Source organism: Plectrocnemia conspersa, unplaced genomic scaffold, assembly GCF_051122295.1.
Source record: "Plectrocnemia conspersa isolate PC_06_02 unplaced genomic scaffold, ASM5112229v1 ptg000003l, whole genome shotgun sequence".
NCBI lineage: Eukaryota > Metazoa > Arthropoda > Insecta > Trichoptera > Polycentropodidae > Plectrocnemia > Plectrocnemia conspersa.
This window is the reverse complement of record NW_028277167.1, coordinates 27130001-27156229: the sequence shown is the minus strand read 5'-3', so window position 1 is coordinate 27156229 and position 26229 is coordinate 27130001. Positions and strand designations below refer to the sequence as shown.

The window sequence follows — 26229 nt, the reverse complement described above, 5'->3', positions numbered from 1 at the left end:
TGCTACTTCTGTCTTCCTTAATGAATTGTATATTTTATTTTCCCAATCATCGATTCATTTTAATCGAATTCATAAAATGTTTTTTTATTTTCAGTTTATTACCTGTCAATAGTTAATATTTAATAGTTAATTAAAATATATATATATAATATTTAATTATGTAGCTGTGACTTGTGTGGTTAATACTTTATTTTAAGTGTTATTATTGAAACTGATTTACCCTTTTGTAAAGTATTTGGCTTACATCTGGTTAATTAATAGTTTATTAATGCAGATGAAGGTTATTCTTTATATGCTTACTATCTTTTAAATTATTTATCTAATGACAATGAAAATCAGCTACGTTTGTTGGAAAAGAATGGTCAAGATAGTATTAAAAATTGATATTTGATTAGATATGAGAAATATGCTGTTTTAAATAGATTAATACCTAAATATATAAATTAGATGCCTAATTACTGTTAGTGATTTAAGGTTTGAGAACCCTCGAGGGTGTGACTTCGTAGCTAGTGAGACGCTTGGTGGAATCTAGTTAGAATTTTATTACACTATATTTACATATGTTGCGACAGTCGATAAATGGAGAGATGTTTTCTCCGAGCGGTGATGGAGAAGCTGTCAATTGACGATCCTCGAATTCTGATTGGTGTGGCAGCGACAGTATATTCTCCGAGCGGTGGTGGAGAAGCTGGCGGCGGGATGTGTGTGTCCATGATCATATGTTGTCCGCGGGCGTCTGCGAGTGGTTGCTTGTAACTGCCTTCTCCTCATCCAGGCTTAAGTATCCAAGGCTGTAAAGCTTGCTGACCAATCACAATAATGCAACGATCATTCAGCCCATGGATATACGGCGGCCCTCGACTTTCGCACATAATAGGTTCCTAAAAATGTGTGCGAATGTTGAATGTTCGAAAGTAGAAAGTTAAAATATTTATTTATCAAGTAAAATAAGATGTTTAAGAGGCGTTTAAGAGACATGTTTAAGTGGGGTTTGCGGGTATTTCCTTTGAAAAGTTGTCTAGAGTTAACTGTTTTCCACTATTCTTTTTCTTTTCTTCATATAGTATTTTATAACATGCTATGTCTTTATTGACCGTTCTACGCACTTGAGATATGCGTTCTCCATTGGGATCACAATCTTCCATAATATTTAATAATTTGTCAAGGTGCGTGAAGGCTTCATTAATATTTTTCATTGTTAAAGAGTTTTCCAAAATAAACTTGCCTCATCTACATTAAATATTAGGCTAGAGGAATATTCTCCATCTTCAATAATTTTGGATAATTAGGAAATAAATTATTTTGCAGCATCTTTATCCACATCAGCTGATTTTCTTGTAATTAAATTTATGAAAATAATACCTCATTTTAAAACTGTAATCTTTGTGCAAACTAAGAGCTTTTGCTTGAATAATTGAAATACTCAGAGGGACATCTTTTTGATGTTGGTCATCGATCCACGATGACAAAGATATTATGATAGATACTATGTTTTTTTGCCGTGCTTTTTTGGAAACATATTTAAAGATTGTGGAAATATACTTTAATTTCCACAATTTTGAACGTATTCCTTAATTATATTTTTATTTTGCAAAATTGAACATATCGTAGACCTGTTTGTATCATACGAACGTTCGATTAAAGCAAAAGATTCACCGCTATCAGAACGTCTAATAATTTCCATCTTTGTCTCGAATCGTGTGAAGTTTACGTTTCACAATCATGTTTATAATTAAAAAAAAAAAAAAATTTAAATTAAAAAAAAATGATTTTTTTTTAATGTGCGAATTGTGCGAAAGTCGATGGCCACCTGTACTCGTTTCTTAGAACGCCTTTAGCTAGCGATATTCGCTTGATGGGCATTGTCCAGGGTCGTATTGCATTGCAACGGAAATCTTGTGCATCCGGTGATTTATTACATTTAACAAAGAAATACTCTCTCAATGACGGATAATATTTACAGTAAGAACAAGTGTGTTATTTTTCTAGTCATAACGAAGGCTTTTGTGTGGATCACCGCTTACGCTACTGTCTTGTTTTCTTGTTGATAGATGATCATTTTGGTCACAGTAAATTAACGCAAGTTTTAAGAATAAGACCCTTTCAAACGTGGTCGCCACAGTGACGTACATAACATAATCTAACTAAAAGTAAATGATAATGTATTACATATAAATAATCAAATATTATTTCTTCCTTTAACAGTTCATTAAAAATGTTTCCATTAACACACCTGATCTTTTCTCGTCAAATTCCAAAATCAATATATCGGATTTCGGCAACAAAAGGGTTAAATGAAAAGCTATGTAATATTGTAATGGCAAAGCAAGAGCTTTTGAACTAAAATAATAAACGCAATTTCGAGATATTTATCGACACTAAAACTTCATTACTAGGTGCAGGCATTTAGACATTTTCTTTAATTGAAAAGACACTATATAAATTATTTAAATTTAAATTTGGTGTATTAAAAAATACGCGTTTTAAAACATATTTATTAATATATTAACTGACAAGAACATATTCACATTTTTCCAGAATTTATATATCTGGCATTCATAAAAAATGCAGTTAACATTTTCTGATTCGTTTTCGAGTAATGTGACTCTTAATCCAGTAGATATTATAATTCATGCCAGTTAACCTTAACCTTGTCTTCAAATATTAGACAGTCAAAAAATATAGGAATGAATAAATAACAGGTTGATAAATTAAGTAGCTTGTCAAGCTAAATAAATTGCGTTTAATGCTCAACACATTTTTCGACTTCTTCTATTCTCCAAGATTCAAACTATATTTTATTCTTGAATAGTATTTCATGTTAATGTTTTATACCGCTGTAAATGTGAATATTTTACGTCACGGTAGATTGGCTGTTACATCACATTGACGCGAAAATACTCCTTAAGACAAATTTTCCTGGAATTCAACCGCAAGCTACTGAGAAAATCAGATGCATCGGATTTTCCTCCGGCTGTTCGCGGGGGTCACCAAGACTGGTGCCAGAAATAGAACCGCAGAGTGCACGGCATCCGAAACAATTACCGCTGACAGAAGCTGGATGTCGGACGCGGCTATAAACGAACGGACCACAACTCAAATAGACCCGTTGCCCATTGACGTCAGCCAGCAAAGAATAAAATTGGTTTATTCGAATCGGCCCTCGTAAAATCCGTAGGCCGGTGGAGAGAGAGATGAAACACATGTGGGTTACGGAGCTAGCCAATTTGCGAACTAACTGAGGAAATAAAGATCCGCTGGATAAGAATGCTGAACGGATGCGAACGCGACTAACCTGCCCTACTTTAAATTACGTGATCGGTGCCTCATCCCTTAGGTTCCTGATCAAGATGTGTTCTCTTGAAGGCCGAAGAATAGGAAAGTACGTTTCAGATGGACATTGGATTGTATTCGATTCGTAACTCATCAATAATATAAATAGCCTTTTACTTGCCGGTTCAGGGAATCATCAGCATTTGCTTCTAGTACTACAAAAACAATAAAAAATGCAATAGTCAGGAAGAAAAAGGAAAGATAATTCAAGTGCTAATGAATGGGAAATAAAAATTTAGACTGATAACCGTACAGTTAAATCCCGCATGAAGTGATGTAACAGTTTTCCGGGTGGCCCTTTATTAGCGAAACCATTTTGGACACTTCTCGTATATCGATAAAAAAATTCGTATAACAATACTATTTGGTGTACGAAACAATGCGGCACCCCGACTAAGCCGCGCCGTCATAGCCGCGCAAAGTCAAAACAAAATTCATTTTATAACATGGTTTTTATTTATTAATAATTACAAATATATATAGAAAAAGGGAGGCGTCTCACTACCGCTCGCGCCGACTTTCACTGTAGAACCAAACAACCTAACCTTTTTTTAATGATATTGTATTAATTTATTTTCATTTCGGTATATTTTGTTACTGTCCAGCATCATCCAATCTATGACTAACTGTTCAAAAAGCGAATTGCTAGTGATAGAGCTGTCCACAAAACAAAATAATGAGAATTAAAAAAATCATTTTCTTTCATTTTATTCAATTTTATAATTTTGATTTGCGCGGCAATGTCAGCGCGGCTTTATGGTCGCGGCAATGTCGGGGTTGTATTGCGCGGGATTGTCTTGCGCGGCTATGTCGGGGCGGCTTAGTCGGCGCGGGATTGTCCGGCGCGGCTTTGTCGGGTCCTCAAACAATGCTGATTTTCTATGTGTATAACAAGCCTATATAAGCCTTGGTAGAATAGAATTAAGAGCCTTTAATGATAATAATGTTAAGATTTTTCCCCCACCATTTCTCCTTTCACTGGAAACATTAACGCACAGTGTTGCTTATTTTTAATCTTCTAATACGATTATATTTAACAAAAAATTCCACTCACTTGAAAACGTCACATTCGACGTATAGCTTCATTATTTTTAACTGAGCCGCAGTGACACCACAGTTTTTATATCCAAACGCCACTTATCTCCAATCTCCGCCGCTACAATTCATAATCAATCACACGTGTGTGTATCAAAACTGAAGCAAATAAAAAAGTTCAGATCGACTCGGAAGCCAACGTTCGTTAATCGCTCGGCTGGCGTACGAATTTATTGCGAGCGCGTCGCACTGAATTAATCAAACTTGTAAAAATAGTCGTTTAGACACGAATGCGTGTCTAGCTTTCGATTCCCGTGTCGTGTGCGGGTGTTGGTGATTTTTTTCACATTTTTCATCGCTTCGAATCGCCACTGAAAGAATACGCTTGTGTTCAGCCGCGCCGAGAAAAATTTAGTACAGTGCGTTGGCGTGTCTAGAGGATAAATTCGTGATGGTGTAAATGAGACGAGAGATTTTGTTAATGTGTGTGTATGCGTTTTGGTAGGATTTGTGATGAAAAACGTGGGGGATTCTTTCTTCATTTAAATTCAATTAAGGGTGAAAATGCGTAAAGAAAATTGCCTTTGAAAACGTGAGTGCGTGTTCGAATCGTTCAACCCTTACAAGTCGCATTATAATAGAAAAATTATCTTAAATCAATTGTAATGTAATCGATAATGTCACCTTTTTGCTTTAGCATGAGCTCCCCTCATTCCAAGTAGTAGTGAATTGATGTGGAAATTTTAGATGATTTTGGTGCTGCTGGATCTTGCGTCATTGCGTCCAAGTGAATTAATTTAACTTGTACAGGCGGCCCTCGACTTTCGCACATAATTGGTTCCTGAAAATGTGTGCGAATGTTGAATGTACGAAAGTCGAGGGAAGTAAAAAAATGAAATTGTGTGTATTTTAAAATATTTATTTATCAAGTAAATATAATATGTTTAAGAAGCGTTTAAGTGGGGTTTGCGGGTGTTTTTTTTGAAAAGTTATCAAGAGTTAACTGTTTTCCACAATTCTTTTTCTTTTCTTCATATAGTATTTTATAACATGCTATGTTTTTATTGATCGTCCCACGCACTTGAGATATGTGTTCTCCATTGGGATCACAATCTTCCATAATATTTAAAAATTTGTCAAGGTGCGTGAAAGCTTCATTCATATTTTTCATTGTTAAAGAGTTTTCCAAAATAAACCTGTCTCATTTACATTAAATATTTGGCTAGAGGAATATTTTACATCTTCAATAATTTTGGATAATTAGGAAATAAATTCTTTTGCAGCATCTTTATCCGCATCAGCCGATTCTCCAGTAAATTTAATATTATAAAAAGAATACCTCATTTTAAAATTGTAAAACCAACCGTTACTTGCTTGAAAAACCGTGTTAATATATTTTTTTTAATCTATCCTTCCAATCTTTGTGCAAACTAAGACTTTTGCTTGAATAATTGAAATACTCAGAGGGACATCTTTTTGATGTTGGTCATCGATATACGATGACAAAGATTGTCCATTTCATCCATGTTTTTTTTTGCTGTGTTTTTTTTTTTTGAAACATATCATTAAAGATCGTGGAAATATATCTTTATTTTCCACAATTTTGAACGTATTCTTTAATTATATTTTTTTTTGCAAAATTGAACATATCGTAGACCTGTTTGTATCATACGAACGTCCGATTGAAGCAAAAGATTCACCGCTATCAGAACGTTTTTAAAAAAAAAAAATTAAATTTCAAAAAATTGATTTTTTTTAAATGTGCGAAATAGCGAACTGTGCGAAAGTCGAGGGCCGCCTGTATATGTCCTTTTTAATTATTAATACAATAAGGATATTTCAATATTAGTAACATTTTTTTTCATACATATTTTCTATATGAGCTGAAATTGCTTATTATTAGATTATTTTTAATACTAAATATGTACGTCATACCTCGATTTTATTTAATTATCACAATATTCATCCGTGATCTTAAGCAAATCTAGAAAAATTGAATCTGTGACGATCGTTCGTAATTATAATTAGATAATAATCACTGATTCAGATCTCCGAGACACGTTAGAAATTAAAAAAAAACATTAGGGTTCATATTGAATTCGAAACAAGTCTTTCATGTAATAATCAACGACTTATACCACTTGTCTATCGTGCTTGTCAAAATATATAATAGTTTATTAGAGGCAGAGCCCAGCTCTAGGCAAAAAAAAGTTGCCTCCCCCTATTATATATAAAACAAGAGCTGATATGCATTAAAATATAATAATAAAATAATACTTCACCATAAATTATCTTTCGCTATAATTAAGCATTTAATTTTTTTTAGTAATTCAAATTAATCACAAAGTATTTGTTTGTCGTACTAAAGATCTAAAATATAGTAGATCAACTGTAAACAACTGTATGGTAACCACAGAACAGAGAATATAACAGTAGTTAATGTTAGCATTAAAAATATACCATTAAATTTCAGTGCAATCCCTTTTTTTAATTAATGTAAAAATATATATTTAAAAAAATAATTAAATGTTTTGCAGTTTTAAACATAAATAAAAATTGCGTTTTTAGTACTATAGTGCAATTGCCATTTTATCGAAAATAATTTTTACAAATTCAATAGAAAAACAATTTTATATAATTTTTAAGCTTAAGTAAATAAAGATTATTTTAAAATATCATTTTCTAGCATAATTTTTTTTCGATACGTTTTACCTTTATTTTCATTTATTGGTTGTATGGTATATTAGGGGCACCAGAAAAAACCGCGTTCCTGTTGAAATCAAATCCTCAACTTATCATTGATGAATATTCGTAAAAAAACTCTCAAACTCAAAATTTCGTATGCTTCGAGCGTAGTATTTTTAGAGCTTTATAACCTAACTATAATGCCATTAATATTATAAGAAAAGATAATATATTTATTTACAATTTCTAATAAATAAATAACGTATTTCGGCACTCCAAACATACAATAAGTAAACAGCTGCGCGAAACCCGTTATTAAAAATTTAATGATAAATATGTTTTTTTGACAAATTATTGTGTTTAAAATTATGTTAAAAAATTATTTTTGGCAAAGAAACTGCAAATGTATATTGCCTAACTGTAACAAATTCATGATTAACAATAAAAAATGAAAATACTGAAATGTTTCGGAATTTAAATTAATCTTTAATTTTGAAAACACTAATACTAACAACGCTAAATTAAAATTTTAGAGTAACATTAGCTAGTTTTTAATTTTAATGTTCAGATTATGATTGCTACTACATTCTTTGGTTTGGTCATCGTTCTTTCCAAGTGTTCATTATATTCTAATTTAAATTACGTATGTTTGTCTTTGAAGAGTAGTGTTTATTTGCGGTTAAACCGTCCCAAGATATATTTATATTGCGTATTTTTAACCTAATGTTGTAGAATTAGTGTGTCGACTTGGCAATTAAAATGCAGGTTTGTTACGTAAATATCATTCTGGCACAACCGGGAACATAATATTATGTGTGTGTGTGCGCTTTTACATGCAAAAGTTATTTTTGACGCAGCTTTGTTTCGCACTCTGTATGAATAACTTTTTTTATCATACAACGTGGTGAATGAATGAATGGGCGTGAAGATAAAAGCTATGAAAAAAGCGAACTTTCATCAAAGCTTTGTGGATCTCATCCTAAATGTATAGTATGAAAAAGTAATACTATCCACACAGTTCAAATTTGAAACACTGAAGCCCTTCACTGTAGTTTTTTTCCAATCCATAAGTGTAAATAATGTAGATATTATGAAGCACTTCTCAAGTATAAATAGATCCTTATTCGAAAGTCCCTTTTACAAAATTGCTGCATTTTTGTGGAAATTAAAAATATAAACAACAACGTTCCATTGTATGCAAATGTCCCGAGATGCAAATGAGCAAACTAGACGCGTTTATGACATACGAGAGCGATATCTGTATAATATCACAGTGTAGAAGAACTTTAGAAGGTGTTCTATTAGCATAATGTGCGCGTTTTGTGAAACGTGTCGCCATGGAATTATCTCGGCGATGGATCGCGGATAGCTATGACGATGATGATGATGGTGATAATGATGAAGAGGTGTCTCTGAGACGTATGAGATGATACTCGCACACCTGCGAATTTTCGCCTCAAAGATGACCTCATCGTCACTGGCGAAAAGTGGTTTGGTTAAACGGGTCATAAATAAACTCTTTATTGTGGCAAATCAAATAGTAATGGTCGTTCACGGTCTTAAAATGTGTTGGTACCATTAGGCAGGCACAATACTATTTATATTTCTTTCTATGTATTGTGTGTTTTTATTTTTCTGATGTTATGCAAATAATGGTTTGTAGTTATTAAATACTGCATTCCTACAACCATTAGATTCAATTTAATTTGTTCAATCAACACCTATTAAATTGTACAACGCCAAACAGCTTATACGTGACGTCATCAATGAGAGGGATATAAATCGAGATAGTATATAAAATTTGCAACCCTTCTGTTGCTGTTTTATAATATAAGAGTAAAGAATAAAATTCTGAAAGGATAACTATGTCAATGGTTTTTAAAACTTATAATTCATTTGTATTTTTGAATTGAATGGCGCAGTGAGCCAGTTAGACACTGGAATAGCTGTTTGATAACGGCTTATTGTACAATAAATAGTTTGTACCAACATATATATATATATATATATATATATATATATATATATATATATATATATATATATATATATATATATATATATATATATATATATATATATATATATATATATATATATATATATATATATATATATATATATATATATATATATATATATAATAAATATGGCGGTGTCGAATGCGAAAAAGTCTAAGAGACTCGCAGTTTTGATAATCAGCAGAGTAAAATAAACAAAGAGACATAGGTGATGTGGCAAAGTGACATCCATATACTGATTCTTATATAAGAAAACCAAGCTTAGTTCCTCCTCCAATACACCCCTCAGTGAAAGAATAATGTAGAGTACGCTCGGGATAAGGATGCCGGTTTGTTATTGTGTGCGTGTACATGTATATGAGAGGGAGAAGCGATGTAGCGTGTACTTCGTTGTCTGGCTTTCTCTTTTAAGGACAGTCGCTGATTCGTCAACGCTGGTATTCGTCATTAAAGTGCAGTGTGGCACAGAAGTTCGATCTTCTCTAGTGATTTATTTTAAATAATTTTGTGTTGATATTGGTTTAAAACCCAGATATGCCCATTGTCCCATGGGTAGGTCACTAAACTCGTGCCATTGTTTTTTATTTATAAATGTAATTTTAAGAGAACAAAATTTCTAGGGCATATCTGGGTTAATTGATATCAAGGCTTCAAATATACACTGTAAGTTATTCGTTCTCTTACCCGTGGATTAAAATATTTTAATTATTTTTCCATTAATCCGTACGTGGTTGGTTTTTTTACACTATTCTCTGTGAGGCTTAAAAAAATTATTATTCTTATCGTTGCGCCAATGATAATTTTTTGATTTATTCAATGGATTCTAATGATTTAATAGAGTCGTCGAGCCATTAAACAATCTGCGATTAATTTCTTTCCCCATTTTATATCTTTTTGCTTTTGAAGAATAGCTAAAGACTTCATTATTTTTTGACTAGTGAAAGATTTTGAATTTTGCAAATATTTAATTAATGACATCAATGTCTGGTTTCTTCGATTATTTAATATATTTTTAATTGTCCGTTGAAATTTCCAACTTAGCTCAGATGTATGTATGGTAAATAAACATGTATTTTCTTTTAAAATAAAAAAAATTAATATTCTGAGCGAAATTGTTTTGAGCCACACAGTTCACGCACACAATAATAAACCGGAATCCTTATCCCGAGCGTACTCTACAAGTAGGGCTTTTGTAGGCGACCATCCAAAATCTTCAGACTTACAAAGTCTGTAAATTTTGGACGGTCTTGTATGTTTAAAAAGAAAAAAAAGCAAAGCAAATATTTCAATTGTCTTACATCAACAATTACTGCATCTTCACTCATTTTGCCTAACCTAATTGATGAAAAATCTGATTAAATATATTTTTAATAAATTATTTAGGATAAATATATTCATTTAATAATTAATAGAATGAATTGTTTAAATTAATTGAATGCTCATCAATTAATAAAAACCGTTTATTTTTTTATTTGTCTAGAATTGGTTTCTTGTTTGTCAATTATTTAAATAAAAAAATATGTTATATTCCATTATTATTATATCTAATGATCATTAAATTTTGATGATGTTCAATTTATTCTAATATAATTAAATTTCTAAATAATATAAAATAAATTAATCTAATTCTATATCTTATACTTAATTCTAATGAAATAAAAAGAGTATTAAATAAATTCAGTTATAGTCTTTTTTATAATTAAATCTTTTGATTATAAAAAAAAGCTATAACTGAAGTATAATATATAAGGTTTTTATAATAAAATCTTTTGAATAAAATCCTGTTAAAAAATTATAAATATATTGAAGGATTATTTAAAAAAAAAAATATATTTGTATTATTATCTAGGATTATATGGATGTACCATTTGCATTTCTGGTATAAAATCAGTAGAGTTAAACTTACGATTAATATATATTTGTACCTAATAAACCAAATCTGCTTTTTCTAGAAATAACTTTTAGATGCTCATGTGATCTTTTGCAGTCACTTTATATATTTTCATAGTTACATCTATCATTAACATTACTTCTTAAAGTAATCGATCAAACACGAACTACACTCCTCGTATATTCGTGCAATACATGAAGGTATGCCTTACTATTATTTACAGAATAAATTGTGAAACTTTGTACTTGCAACATAATTTTATAGTAACACAGAACACAAGTACATCGTTAGAATCAGCCTAATTCATCGCTAACACTATAAATATTTTTTTTGATACCCCAATGATTTAGGCTTATTAATCGCACTTTTTGAGAGCAAAGCTTTGTATTTATGAAATGATCATTTGGCTTTATTTAAACTGTAAAGTTTAACATTTTATTTAAACTCTATTTTTTATTAACACTTTACCGACCGGCAGTTTCACTACCAGACTTACGCACTTTTTCGCAAAACTTCGCGAATTTTACCTTTTTTATTTAAATTTATGTATCTTTTGATACGGTTCGAATATTTCGTTGAATTTTTCTGGACATGTTATAAATGTATCAATGCATCAATTCAAGTTATTATTAGATGGTTCTCAATATGTGGTTCGCCGGAAATAAAAAATAATTATTACTTTTCCTTATTATTAGATTTTTAAAATGATTATCTTGATTTTAAAATTATAAAAACGAATAACCTAGAAATTTTAATAAAAATAATTTAAATTGAGTTAACCAGCGGTTCTCAAACTTTTTTAAATTTGTAAAAACTTTTTTCAAGCAAACTTTTCTTTTGTATTGTGACATTTTTACTAATACGAGTTTACTGATATAAAATTCATTTGCAATAAAATATTCACTAACCGTTGTAATTCACTCCATCGTAATGTGAAATTTTTCAGGCACATACACAGATAATTTACTTTGTCTTTCACGTGTAAATCACTTTTCACAATAACTAGTTATATAATGAAAGTTTAAAGTGTCTCGATGTTTTACTGTTTTTCGCAATTGCGACAATATTACCCCATATCGTTTATATTCGGTTTCAAATATTCGTAATTTTGCATTTTTCAGATATTCTGGTAAAACCCGATTCTTCTTTATGGTACCACAGATTCTATTTTTTTTTCATATATATTTTTTTTGCTATTTCAAGACTGTTATAAAAATCGTCCATATAAAGATGATGCCATTTGTATTTATTGTCTGATGTTAGATGTGATATTGAATCTTGTAACGAAATTCCAGGTCCTGAATATATTTTAAATTTCGATATGTATCCTGACACTAATTCACATACCATTCTTATCACTATACCGTACTTTGTGAGCTTACTGGGGTTGTATACATGAAAATTTAATCTTCCACACCATGGGATCATACCCTCATCCAGAGATATGTTTTGGCTTGGTTTGTACATATTTTTTAATCTTTCGGAGAAATAATCAATTATTTTTTGTACTTTGAACAGTAATCCTACATTATCAGGAACATTTTCATTATTGGAAAAACACAGGTAACGTAATATTTGATAAAACTTATTTCTACTCATGGTTTTTGTAAATATCAAGGTTCCTATTAGTGGATTTATTGTCTAATACAGGTGTAATGAGCCTTTTTTACCAGGCCCATTAGCAATATCAACTCAAACCAATTTTTTAATTCTGGTACCGTTACATCCATCCATTTTTTAGATTTTATTTGCAGTTTGTATCTGTTGATGTGTTGATTATGGTGTCTATTCGTTTCTTCTGCTATAACGGGAAACAAGTCATCTTCAATAATGTTTTGTGTCTTGTAAAGTGTCTTCTAAATATTTTTCTTGTTCATCTTCCTCATTGCTCATGAGCATCATAGCATGTGGACGATTTCTTTCATGAACAGAGGAGTCTGAATCACTATCACTATAATTTTCATTGTCACTTGGAATATCTATATATATATTTAGCACTATATTAAATAACATAAACTGTAATTATTTTCACGTAGATTCTACACTCGTATCTAACTAAAAAAAATGTTTTATAAACAGTTCGTAATATTTTTCGAATATTCACTCGAGCACACGAAAACCAGATGCACTTCACACGATAGTATAACTTAAACTTAATTCTTATCCATAAGTTTTTATGTGCATCTTACTAATCTGACAATCTTGAGATTCTCAGTAATCCAATACTATCTAATGGTTAATAATATGATAAATTTTTAGCGTCTTGTACTTTTTATATATGTACATCGTATTTTTTAATTTTATGTAATTTGACTTTATTTCTAAATAAACCCATTTACCCAATAAATTATTTTTAAATAAACATATTTATATGTTTGTGTATAAAATATCATATTTTTTCTTTTTTTACACCGTCCGAAAAAAAAGTGTGCTGGATAAAAGTTTTTAGAAATTTTCAAAAGTTTGAGAACCGCTGGTTAACTCAATTTAAATTATTTTTATTTAAATTCCTAAATTACTTGCTTTTATAATTTTTAAATCATCAATCAATTTTAAAATCTAATAATATGTAAATGTAATAATTAATTTCTATTTCCGGCGAACCACATGTTGAGAACCACTTAATAATGACTTGAATTGATGCATTGTTACATTTATAACATGTCTAGAAAAAATTGTTAAAATATTCGGACCACATCAAAAGATACATAAGTTTGTCTGGTAGTGAAACTGCCTGATGAAAGAAATATAAAATATATTTATAAAACCTTCGCATTTGTCTAAATATAATTAAAAAAAAAATAAATAAAATAAAATGAAAATTCATACATTTATTTAGTCATCTCTTAAAAAAAAGCAAATAAAACACTAAACATATATTTTTAATTTGACATGGAAACGAAAACATACACAGGACGCCAATTGGCGTCTGCGGTGTTTAACTTTCGGCAAACTCAGGACGCCAATTGACGTGAGCGGTAGATAAAGTGTTAAGTTCATAAATGTGTTATTGCTATTTAATTTCATACTTGTGCGTGTACAAAATACTACTACTTACAAATTTTTAACGGACTGTGCTTAAGTCTGAAATACCGACTGACGTGCCTTTTAATTTTAAAGGATTACATTGCATTAATTCGGTAAAACTTGTTTTCGTAGTTCCACAGATAAATCTCAGGAACAGGCTCTTAAAATTGCTTGGGTCAATTTGAAAACACTATCGATAGCTTAAAGGGTAAAATTGCTAACTATAATATTCACACGAGAAACAAAAAACTAAATAGATAGGAAAATAAAACAATATCTCAATTTAGTAGTATTTAATTGAAGATTGTAGAGATATGTAGGAATGCAGCATTTAATACTACTTGGCACTCTATATTAATTATAGTATTTTATACAGGATGGTAATTAGTTTTTGAACTTTTTATATCGCTTCTGTGCGGTAATTTTCTCATTGGAAATTTAGTCGCAAGGGATCGCTTCACGGGGAGCAAAGCGCGATCTGTGTAAAACAGTTTTACAAAAACAACGATGTGTTTAAAATCTTAAATTAAATTAAAATAATTGTTTAATTATAAATTGTTAAAGAGCTTATTAGCTTATACTGTATAAACGTAATATCAATATTTAAAAAAAATATATATGGCCTACATTATAAAATGTACCTGCGCGTACCAATCTGTTATAGTATAAATTATTGTTGGAACACTTATTTTTATTTAGTTTTGTGTTAAGATCTGAATGATGATGCTATTTTCTTGGTAGAAGTTCTTGATGGAAGTATGTGGTGAAATTAAATTTAGTATGACCGTGTTTTAACATATATGTATATCCTTCCTTTATACATAATGAAATGTCTACGTCCAATTCTCAATCGTCTGACCAATGCAATGATTCAGGAGGGAAACAGACTATTTGTTGTCATATAATTATCTGCTTACAATGATTCTAAAACCGGTAGAATATGAAACAATGTTACTTATATGAATGCAGCGTATTTCTTTGTATTTGGCACCGATCGTATCTTTTGTTGTTGTCTTTTTTAAAAGTGCTTTTAAATTATTTAACACATATTTGTAACAAAAGGATGTAAAAAATCTGTATACGATGAAATTGTAAAATAAAAACTCTTAGTGGGGGTATGCAATGACCGTATTTGGCACCGACCATTACACCTTGTTTTGGTTATTTTTGCAAGTGCTTTTAAACCGACGATAATTTTTTTTTTATAAAGTCAAAGAAGCAATTAGTTTTGTATGCTTTTAGGAAGTCATTGAAACAAATTTTATCGCAACGATCACGCATGATCCCGACATATTTATATGCATTAAAAATAATATTTTTACTAATCTTTTTACGTTTCAGTTTCCAATTAAAAATTTTTTTTTGAGACTATAAAATCTTAAAGGTACCGTTAATTTTCCGGTCGCGCCTCTCGCATTTTCCGCGCTTCCGTTCTTCGCCAGCTTCCGAATTTTCCTCAACGCAGCGATCGCAAACCTTTTCCCTTCGAGCCGTATCATCAATCGCGCCGAGAACATCAGCCGTTCGGTTCAGTCGGCCTCGGGCCGTCGAGCGCGCCACTCGCGTCATATAATTTTGCGTTTTGACTTTATCACTTTTACCAGTTTGCCGCGAGTTTTTGCGACTTCGTAATATGCTATCAAATCCCCGTGTGAATCAGTGATTTCCAAAAGTTTGTGTGTGAAAATTATGCTTCAATTACTAAAACAATCCCATTATCTCTGTGTTTTTTTTGCGCAAAACTGGGCGCGATGTGTAAACATCCAATTGAATATGTATATTGTGATCGACCGTTAAAAAGCCACCAAACTAGATTTTGCGATGGTGTTTGTGTGTCTTGCTCCTCTCCTGCCATTGATAATTATCTAGCGTATCATAACGTTAAAAGTATAATTGCATCTGATTAATTTATTACAGGCAATTAGTGATTAATTTTGAATGAAGTACTATTCGCACATTTTGACTGTCATTATGACACATAGTGCTATGTCAATACCATTACGCCATTAGCATAAATTATTATATGATGCACTAAAATATGAGTGTGACTAGTTAATCACCTGCCTTCTTGACTTGTCTGGTGTAATAGATAAATTAAAACTACTACATCTGTTTAATTATATGGAGACCCTAAAGCTACAACATGTTAACTGTCATGAGTAGTTAAGAGATATGACAATTCTCAAGATAATTATTAAATGGATATGTAATTTTATGTATTTTTATTTATTTTTACTAGATTCTAAAACTATAACTAAATCATAATTTAATGTTCTCTACTCAATGGTTATATATTTAATTAGATTAGATTCACATATTCAAGAAACAAAACAGTTTTTGTGTAATTACTGATAAAAAAAATAGAGTCAAATGTCAAATATTTATAACAAGAACACATAACTATTTTATAAATATTCTAACCATTTTTGAATGATTTGAATGTGTACATTTGAAAAATATTATTTAACATATATTTGCCTTGAATAGCTAAAAAAATGCTTCAAATCCGTTAAAGATCCTTATCAACAGATCATAATACATCTTAATAATAGTCTCCTTACATATTAACGATTCATTATCCAATGTTCGTTATGTAAAATGCATCGCGTGCTTTATACTATTTTTTACCATTATTTATATATACCTCTCCATTTTAATACCTATATGGTCAAAATGGATGTTATAAAGCCAGCATGTTACGAAACACTTTATACAAATGTATAATATATAGAGTGAACGGCAGTTTAGCGTCCGCTGATATCGATCTTTATGCGTATTTTATTCTGCATTTTCTGTACGAGAAAATAAAAACTAGGCGTCATAAAAACGTATCGTAATGCAGATCAAAAATCATACAGCACGCTGGCTTAATATAATTTTCTTTTATAAAATTTAAGAACACATCTTTGAAGAGTATTTTTTTAATGGCACTATATTATCTGCAAGAAAGATGACACCTTGATTCGAGAACTGCTACTCTTCTATACATATACACTCTTTCCTTGTTAAGAACTCAACTCGACAGTGAGCCAGTTAAGTGAAAAACTAGTGCGAGCTAATAATAGTGCTATGGTGATTGTGAAAAACGAGTCGAGTAGTGTCCGTTGCAATAATCCGCACACCGGGAGTAGCGGGAAGCACCTGTCACCGTAGCTGACGCAACAGGAAGGGGTCTCCCGAGCGCAGAGGCGAACCTTTTAATTATTCACCTGCGGCCCGTTGTGCACAGGCGGCGTACCGTGACCCGGCCCAGAAGTACAAAAGGTACGGCACATACACACACCTCATTGTCAGCAGTTTCGGTCTCGGCCGGACGGCTACCGTCTCGGGATTCCGCGGAGCGTGAAGTGAATTTTCGACTGGGTCATTAGAGCACGTTTTTGTGGACCGCGACGTGACCGTAACTTGGTTACGGTCTCGTTGGAAGAAAGCGCAAAGCGGCATTTCCCTACGCCAAAAGTTTTACTTTTCGATCGACTTTTGCGCGAGGTTTTCGCATTCGGAGGTGACCGAATTGCTCAGATTCGGTTCGCTCTAGATCGTGTCTGTGCTATTCTGGAATAATCCGCCATAAAATGTAAAGACATTTTGGTTTTATGAAGCATTTTATTTTTACATAAAAAAAAAACCATCAACTCTGATTTTCGCGATTCGACTCAGTTTAACTATACATCTATGTAACGTTCACACTATTTTAGTATTTTGGCAGATCGATGGTGACGGGTGGCAATTAAACATAGCCGCTGCAGTATTATTTATTGCAGTAAAGTTTAGTTACATGTTGGAATATGATGTTCGATGGACGAGGCGCCGCCGGTCGTAGTCTTCCCGTCGAGAACCGCCACGTCACGTCAGTGTTATCAGAGTGTCGCCTAGCTTTTGCCAAAATAAATAAATTAGTAGGCCCCCGCAGTATTATAAAATATATTAGTAATTGATTTTTGAGTCCCATGTTTTAGGGAACTTAGACTTAAGTCTCAAAAATATACTATGCTTAACTTTGTTTATCCGTATAAAATTTGTGCTATAATAAATTAGTTCAGAAACGCCTTTGTTGTATAATATAATACATTCAACAACGATTTTTTGTACTATAATCTAATCAAACTGCTTTTGTGTAGATCTGTCATTGTTCTATATGAAAATAAATTATGTTTTAAAGACACTTATGTTTTTTAAAGCATTTTGTGTTAAGAAAAAAAATCAAGGCGTTAACTCTTATTTATAAAAAAAATCCGGTATTAAATTTGGAAAAGCGTTTTTTTTAACAATTTATGTGTGGAACAGAAAGCTAATTAAAAAAATACAAAAAATAGTCCGAAAATGTCAAATCAAATTAATTTCTTCCTTATATCAAAAAAATTGTCGAACCTCGGTTACTCAGATAATTTAACTCGGTTATTCTCGAGTTATTTTAGCAATCGTAGACAGTTTGTAACCTACGGTGGACGATTGTCAAAAAAATATTTTACCCCTTCGGAGGTTCCTCAAGGATCCAATCTGGGACCTCTGCTTTTTGTGTTATTTATTAATGACATAAATACAGCAATTAAAAATTCAAGTTTTCTTCTGTACGCAGATGATTTAAAATTATATAAATGCATTCGATCTGTTGTGGACTCATTCTCTCTACAAAGTGATTTAGACTCTCTGTGGAGATGGGCTTCCGTTAACCGTCTGCCCTTTAGGGTCGGAAAGTGCCATACTGTGTCATTTTCTCGATCCCGTTCGCCATCAGCTTATTTCTACCATCTCGGTGGTAACATTTTGACTATAGAAACATCCACTAAAGATCTCGGAATCACTTTCGAGAGCAAATGGAGGTTCTCTCTACACATACACGACGTCTGTGATAAATCTTCTAAGATGCTCGGCTTTGTTATGAGGAATGCCTTTCACTTTGACGATCCGTCAGTTATTCGCATCCTCTATGACACCTTAGTTCGTAGCATTCTTGAATCGGGATCTATAATTTGGAATCCCCGAATAGCCAAATATTCCCTTTTAGTGGAAAAAATTCAAAAAAGGTATATAAGATACCTTTACAAAAGAACATTTGGTTATTATCCGTACTTATATCCCAGCGCCTTTCTTTTAGGAGCGTTGGGATATGATTCGCTGAGTTCTCGCAGAAAGCTGTATGTCGCTAAGCATTTTTTCAAATTACTAAAAGGTGTTGTCGACAATCCAGCGTTTCTCGAGGAATCCAGTTTTGGGTTCCGGAACATTTTCGAAAATCACGATCGAGACCTCTTTTGATGGCCGTTAGGGCTAGGACATCCGCACTTGCCGACTCGCCTATAGCTATGGCCATCCGGCTCCTTAATACGCTGGCATTACATATTGACTTATTTAATGTTAGCTACGAGAATCTGATATCATTTAATTTTGATATTTTATAATTTTTTGTTATGTTTAAGTATTGTTATATTTATGTATATATACGTTTTATAAATTTAAATTTTGTTTTCGACCATCGTGGCGCATTGGGGTAAAAATCTAAAAAATAAAATAAAATAAAATCTAATTAATAGTTCAATTCCGAATCAGTCATATTTTAGTTAAGCAAACCATTCTCGTAAAAATATGTTTTAATATTTTAACTTCTGACTGTAAAATAATTTTAAAATTGTGGCAAAAATATAAGAATGAATTCAAAATCTTAAAATAAAAATGTTATCAACTTTGTTTAGTATTTTATAATATTGATTTCAGAAATGCTAACCACGATTTTGAATAGGTTACGTTAGAGTGGTTTTTGAATGAAATATAGTAAAATTGCGTTATGTATGTAATTTAAAAATAATTCCCCATGAAAATGATTTTATAGATCGATACTTATTGACCCAAAAAAATCCGATAAGTTAAATTTATACTCCACGTCTATATAAGCCGTTTTTCTTCTCCGAAGATACGCGTTAGTATGAAATTTTCCGCTTTTTTATGATCGATCGTTAAAATATCGTTTTTTTCACGCGTTGTTTGTACACGTTTCGAACTCGTAGCTCATGAAGTCGCTTCACGAGTCGTAAAACGGCGGTAAAGTCGTAAAAATGTCGCGTTGATGACCTTATCAACGACGACTAGTGCATGGCAAGTCATTGTTTTCGCGCTAGACCTAGAAATAAGTACACGTTTATGACATTGCGAGACTATTTTCGGTGATTTCGTCAGCCTCGCAATTTCGCTAGCGACAAATTACGAAGTAGGAAGAGATTGCGGGATAGGAAAAAAATCACCATAATAACCGATGCCGTTTCACAGTCACACAACCATGTAAAAACGAACCGAAAAACAGTAAACCAAAGGCCTTAATATTACAAAACAGCATTTGATAGTGCGAATTGACTGAAGAAAAAACTCAAATTACCGTTGACCACGCTCGCCGATGACAGGCAGAGATACGCTAGAGTTGTCTCGTGTCCTGGCTTATAAAAAATATATGACAAGTAGTTATGCTGCCACTTTAACGTACAACAGAAAAAGAGATTGACTGCCATTTTTTTTATTTTTGTATAACATGTGTCTTTATTTTCTTGGACTGCCTCTTGATCTACGCGGAAATCCGCTAACGAAGCGAAAAATCGATTCTGATGTTTGTGAATCTTGGAACGCTCTGTGTGATTTTCTTGGAAGATTTGTTAGAACTGTTTTTTCACCTGTCCGCGTGTATTTATTTTAAGGATTAGTAATTTTGTTTGTCAAATGTTACTTGGCCTAAGCAGCTTTGTCCTAATCTAATTTAGCTTGTTATATTACATAAACCTTGAGTCAAATTATGCTTGGACGCAATTCGTACAAAACGTAATTGAATAAAGTACAATTTTCTGGTATGATCTCTTTAGGCAATTATTTTATCATTATATTTTTGTTAGATTTCCATAGAATTATATTTTAACCAAGAACATGATTAAAGTATAAATAAACACTGATAATAAAGATAAACAATTTTTATTTGTTTTAATTAAATATTTCTGCCTTGTAAACTAATTATTATTTTGTTTAGTTTGTGGTTTATGTTTTATATTAATATTTGCTCACAGGGCGTCGGACGCCATGGTGTGCACCGGTGACCGGCAATGGTGGGCACTATGGTATGTCGATATGTTCAGATCACGGCCAGTTAGACGCCAAAATGCTTTTTGAAATCCAAAAATACAAATTATACCAATATACAATACAAATACTGGTGTCAATAACAAGCGCTATTGTTGAGGACCGGGAGGAGGAATCGGCTGGACGAATAAGCATTTTGTGTTCTCTCCGAGTTCAAGATCAAGTGCTGTCTCTTTATTTCCTTCCTATATTTATACACATTTAACCTGTGACACATTTTATAAGGTAACAAGTACAGTACCGTTTTCGGTATCGAGTACAGTATCGATTCGTCCCTTCGTTCAAACGGATAACGCATTTCCCTGTGACGAGTACCAATAGACAATTACAAGTTAATAGTACAGTATTGTTCCCGATTTTCTGAACTATTTTAATCGGCATTATTTATGCTTTAACGGAAGATTGCAATAATATATGGGAGCTTTCTACAGCTACAACATAAAATTACCCTGTCGATTCTCTTGGTTCCATAAATAAACAGAACATCTCGAATTAAAACTGTGACAATTCAAAACAAGTTAAAGAACATATATATAATTAATTTTATATTAGCAACTACTAGTTAATTATAAGTAAATAATTCCATAAATGTTATTTTTTTCGGGATTCTCACTCTTTGAGGCGTATTGTTTCGCAGCCAGTAAGACGCAGGTAGAAACAAGTGTGAATATTATTAGATTATATTACATATTGCGACAGACTATGATGGGAGCGATGTTTTTTCTAAGCAGTGGTAGAGAAGCTGGCGGAGGGATGACGTTGGTGGAAGATCGTTTCTCAGGATGTGAGCCTCCATTACCGTATGTGGGCGGGCGGGCAGGCGAATGCCAGGTGACTACTCTCTCCTCATTGGAGTCCAGGCTGCAAAGCTTGCTGACCAATCACAATCATGCAGCGATCATCCAGCCAATCGTTTCACTCGCTTCTTAAAACAATGAAATAGGTATACGAATCAGAAAGTAACATTTGCAACGGGAATGTTGTGGCCTTACAGAAGTTATTTGTCTTCCGGTGATATATTGCTTCCCGTGACCGTTTCGTAATAAAGCAATATTCAATTCAATGCACCAGAGAATCCTTGCGTATCATTTTTCTAGTCATAACGTGAGCCTATGTGTGATTCCACTATTGTGTAGTTTATTATTTATAAATGAATAATCACTTTTGGTCAGAGTAATTAATGATTTTCAAGAATATGATTCTCCACAAACGAGTGCTCTGTGTGGTCCACACACTATTTATTTTTATTTTTAAAATAGTAGTGTATTGTGTGTTTCAAACTTTAAATCAATACGACGCTTATTTTTAATAATAACTGCTGCTTAATTATTATTATCATAGTGAATTATTTTAGACAGACTTAAAATTAAACCTTTTTCATATTGATTTCAAAAATGTAAATAAATTAAATGCCAGCCATTAAAAGTGAGCACAGCTTCACAATAATAATTCGGAAATATAACCAAGTAGTAATTTCTGGAATTTCGGCAATAACAAATTGTTTTTATTATCACTTTACTTGTTTCTTATTAGTTGTAATGTTTATTATAAATAACAAAAACAAATAGAATAAGAAAAATAGCTATATTCGTTTTTTTTAAAACAAAATGTGCTTTTGAGTTGGTTAGTCTTTAAAGGTGATATAAATTTAAATTTTCAAATATGAACGAATATTTTACAAATTGTAGAAAAGGCGAATATATTCTGTATTCAAATTTTCTAGTGATCATCTTGTCTCAAATTCGTGAGTATTGGTGTGAAAACATATTTTTCTCGAATGGCCATTTATTTATTAATTGTAAATCTTACGTTGTAACAGCCCAATGCGTTACAACAGGCTCAACACAACCAACAACCACTATATAAATAGTCAGATACCATACTAAATTCAAAGCCTATAAATCAGTGAAATATATTTTATTAATAATCATTTATATCACTTGTGTTTAAAATAATTATTTATCGCGACACATACCTGTTAGATTATAAACATCGAGGAAAACTTAATCGGTAATTATCAACCAAAATTATGCGATTAGATACGATAAAACTCTAGAATTTATGAGATTTAAACCCAGGTCTTTCAGATATTAGTCTCCTATTATATCACTGGTTGGTGGTGGTCTATTGTGGATATATGGGCGACCATCCTATAATATATCTCTAGATATTTATCACAAAGACTATACATTTCTGTGATGCAGTAATTGATTATTGGTTATTGTGAGCAACTCTTGGGTGTTCCAAAATTACTATTTTATTCGTGTTTTGTTTGGCAATGCATCTTTCGAGTGGTCAATATTGTTGTTCAATTACAGATTTGACAATTATCATTGCTGTCACTATCCTTATATATAATAAATGTTATTCGCGACTGTATTATGCAGTGCCACGGGAGACACCAGTGACCAGCATTTTTAAAAACATCATTTAGCTGCATTTCTAATTATAAATTAATTACATACATAGCTTAATATCTCAACTATTCATACATGAAGTGCAATATAAAACAACTCACTATATAACTTCGTGTGCGATACATGAAGTCCATCAGAAATCCTGTTAAAGTGTATTTATACACATTGGTCGGACACAAAAGGGATCGTTGAAGGATTTTATAAATCATATTAACATTTCGACGGCTCAAATTGACCATTTCCTCTCTAGGCACTCTCACGTGCACGTGTCTGTCTGTGTATTATAATTCTTCAAACACACTACAAAATCTACACCTTTATAAGCTAGAAAAACATATATATTATTTTCTTCTATATCTAGAAAGTGAAGAAGAATTCGGGTCAACTCCGAAGATTGATGACGGCACTCTGTACTGTTACGTACGACTATTTGTTTCTTCGGTTGTAGTACTACATATTTTGGCAGCTGCCTAGTGTGTGTGTATAATCTGGGGGCGTTGTTTTCTTCCATCTTCTTCTGGTATCTTACGTAAGCGCCATTGTCATTGTTCGAGTTATCAATCTGACTTTGGATTCTTTTCCGATGCCGAGATGATGACCTCTTTTTCGGCGGGTCTCTGAATAGAATGCGTGTCGGTCATTGTCGTGCCGTTCGTTTTTGGTCAGAAACGGTACTAGGTCAAATAAGGTTTTGTGTGTGACCGTGTGCGAAATTGTCCAATGTAACGGTTTTCGGCATATAAAAATACAATTTGAAGCGTTGAATCTGTCAGAGTTGATGTAATGTGTTTTTTAACCACAGAAAGAATGCATGGAATATTCATTATGTATATGTAGTCGGTTGGGATTTATATTGCATGCTAATAATGTGATAATTGACTAAAATAATATGTGATATCATCTTTGTCCAAGAATTATTTTTCATCAAAATAATGACCAAGAATAGGAGAATGTAAATACATACATACATGTTAAAGCTATGCTTAACGTTTGGTATATAATCAGCGTTTATTATTTCATTGTTTACTCATAGGCAGATAAATTTTAGAAGTAATGGAAGACAAAGAAGGTAAGTGTCCATGACACAAAACTAAAAGATTACATAAACAAAAAAAAACTTTATATTGAAAAAATGAGAGATTCGTAGTAGTGCATTTTTCTTTAAAAATTATGAGCATGCACTAAATGTTTTTGGTGTTTCTTAATATATTTTTACATAAAAATTTTCCCGGGAACTATTGCCTTCTTTGTCGATAAAAATCAAAAATTCTCATTTCTCGAAAAATTTGCTAATTTTTAGAGAAAAAAGAACGAGTCGCAATAAGTACATAGGGCACGTGCTCTTGCTTACGAATTAAATACAAGGTAATTTAATACATAAAAACGGAGAAAAAGTTTGATTAGCTTATTTCATTAAATTCACAAAATAATTTTTGTGCCTAGTCTCCCCTATAACGTAGTATTCCTATAACGAAGTTCCAACCTATACGCTATATGGGGTTGATTGTATATGTTTTTCAAATAATATACTTATACTCTAAAATCAATTATTAATTAGTGTTTTTAAATTTCTATCGTGTCTGGAAGATCGGAATTAATGATTATTATATAATTATATTTCCGATCGATCATCACTGATTAGGTTCACCTAGATTTTCCTAATCTCACGGATGAATATCGTGATGATTAATTAAAATCGAGTCGTACATATCTGGTATTAAAAATTCTTTAATAATTTCTCTCGTAGAGAATATTATAGATGTATAAAAATATTAAGTCTCGCTCCATTCTGTTATAATGGTATATAAGTAGTTGATACGATTAATTATTTAATATGATAATATGATACTTCAATACCTTTGCTAACATTCTTTATTAAAAAATAACACACTTTATGTATTATATCTTCAATTGAATAATAAAAATACACACGCTATAAAAATATGTAAATGATTAAGTACGTACCGTGAATGAAAATGAAAATTCTATTTACGCAGTTCGTCGTATAAATAAGAAATAATTACATAAACGAACGTTTTATTTGTACCTCGCCACTAGATGCCGTGTATTTCAAAACGTCTGTTATTTATAAAATTCACACTGTACGCACGCGACAGTGCGTGTCGTCGGCGACGGCGCGCATTCGCCTCGAATTGAAATTTTTACACACACACGTGTCGCGCAGCTTTCCACGCATGGAAAACGTATCTACATAAATGAAGTTTTCCGTTCTAATGAATGTGTTTGATTTATATTCTACGTGGCTGTCAATTCGTTTGAAGAGTAGGTGCACTGGCTGTTACTGGAATATATTTCACAAGGTTTCTCTCTCAGCCAGTTAGTACTAACTGACAACACTCTCAATATCTATACGCACATGTGTGCGTATGTCATTTTTTTACCAAGACCAGAAATCGATGCGATGACCTTACGAGTGCCAGATAACGTCCTGTCTTGAGTGTCTCCGTTGATATCTATCCAGTTATTTGTGTCTCTGTATGATGAAATTAACGCTGTGTTAGTAATTATTAAAATAATATTTTATTAAACATTATCAAATATATCAAGTCATCTAAAATACATTGAATCTTTTTCATTCATTAAGTGATACATGGCAACTTTGTCTCTTTTAAATATGTGCAAAAATTATTAAAAAAAAAAAAACTATTCTTGAAATCGAAATTGTTTGTATTATGTAAAAGCA

At 31.9% G+C, this 26229-nt stretch overlaps 1 protein-coding gene across 17 annotated transcripts in view; it reads left to right on the top strand.

The window, feature by feature from the left end:
• Positions 1-26229, top strand: part of LOC148237156 (rho GTPase-activating protein 23-like) — a 199593-nt gene that overhangs the window by 92052 nt on the left and 81312 nt on the right. For 3 of the 17 annotated variants that reach the window (XM_088183350.1, XM_088183345.1, XM_088183356.1), the window contains exons 1-2: positions 15524-15668; positions 16890-17256. The exons of 9 other annotated variants lie outside the window; for them this stretch is intronic. The gene's annotated coding sequence lies outside the window, so the exon portion shown is untranslated. Of the gene's footprint in view, positions 1-15523; positions 15669-16889; positions 17257-26229 lie in introns of those variants that run through there. 5 more of the 17 variants (XM_088183352.1, XM_088183340.1, XM_088183347.1 and 2 more) reach the window with 4 other exon arrangements.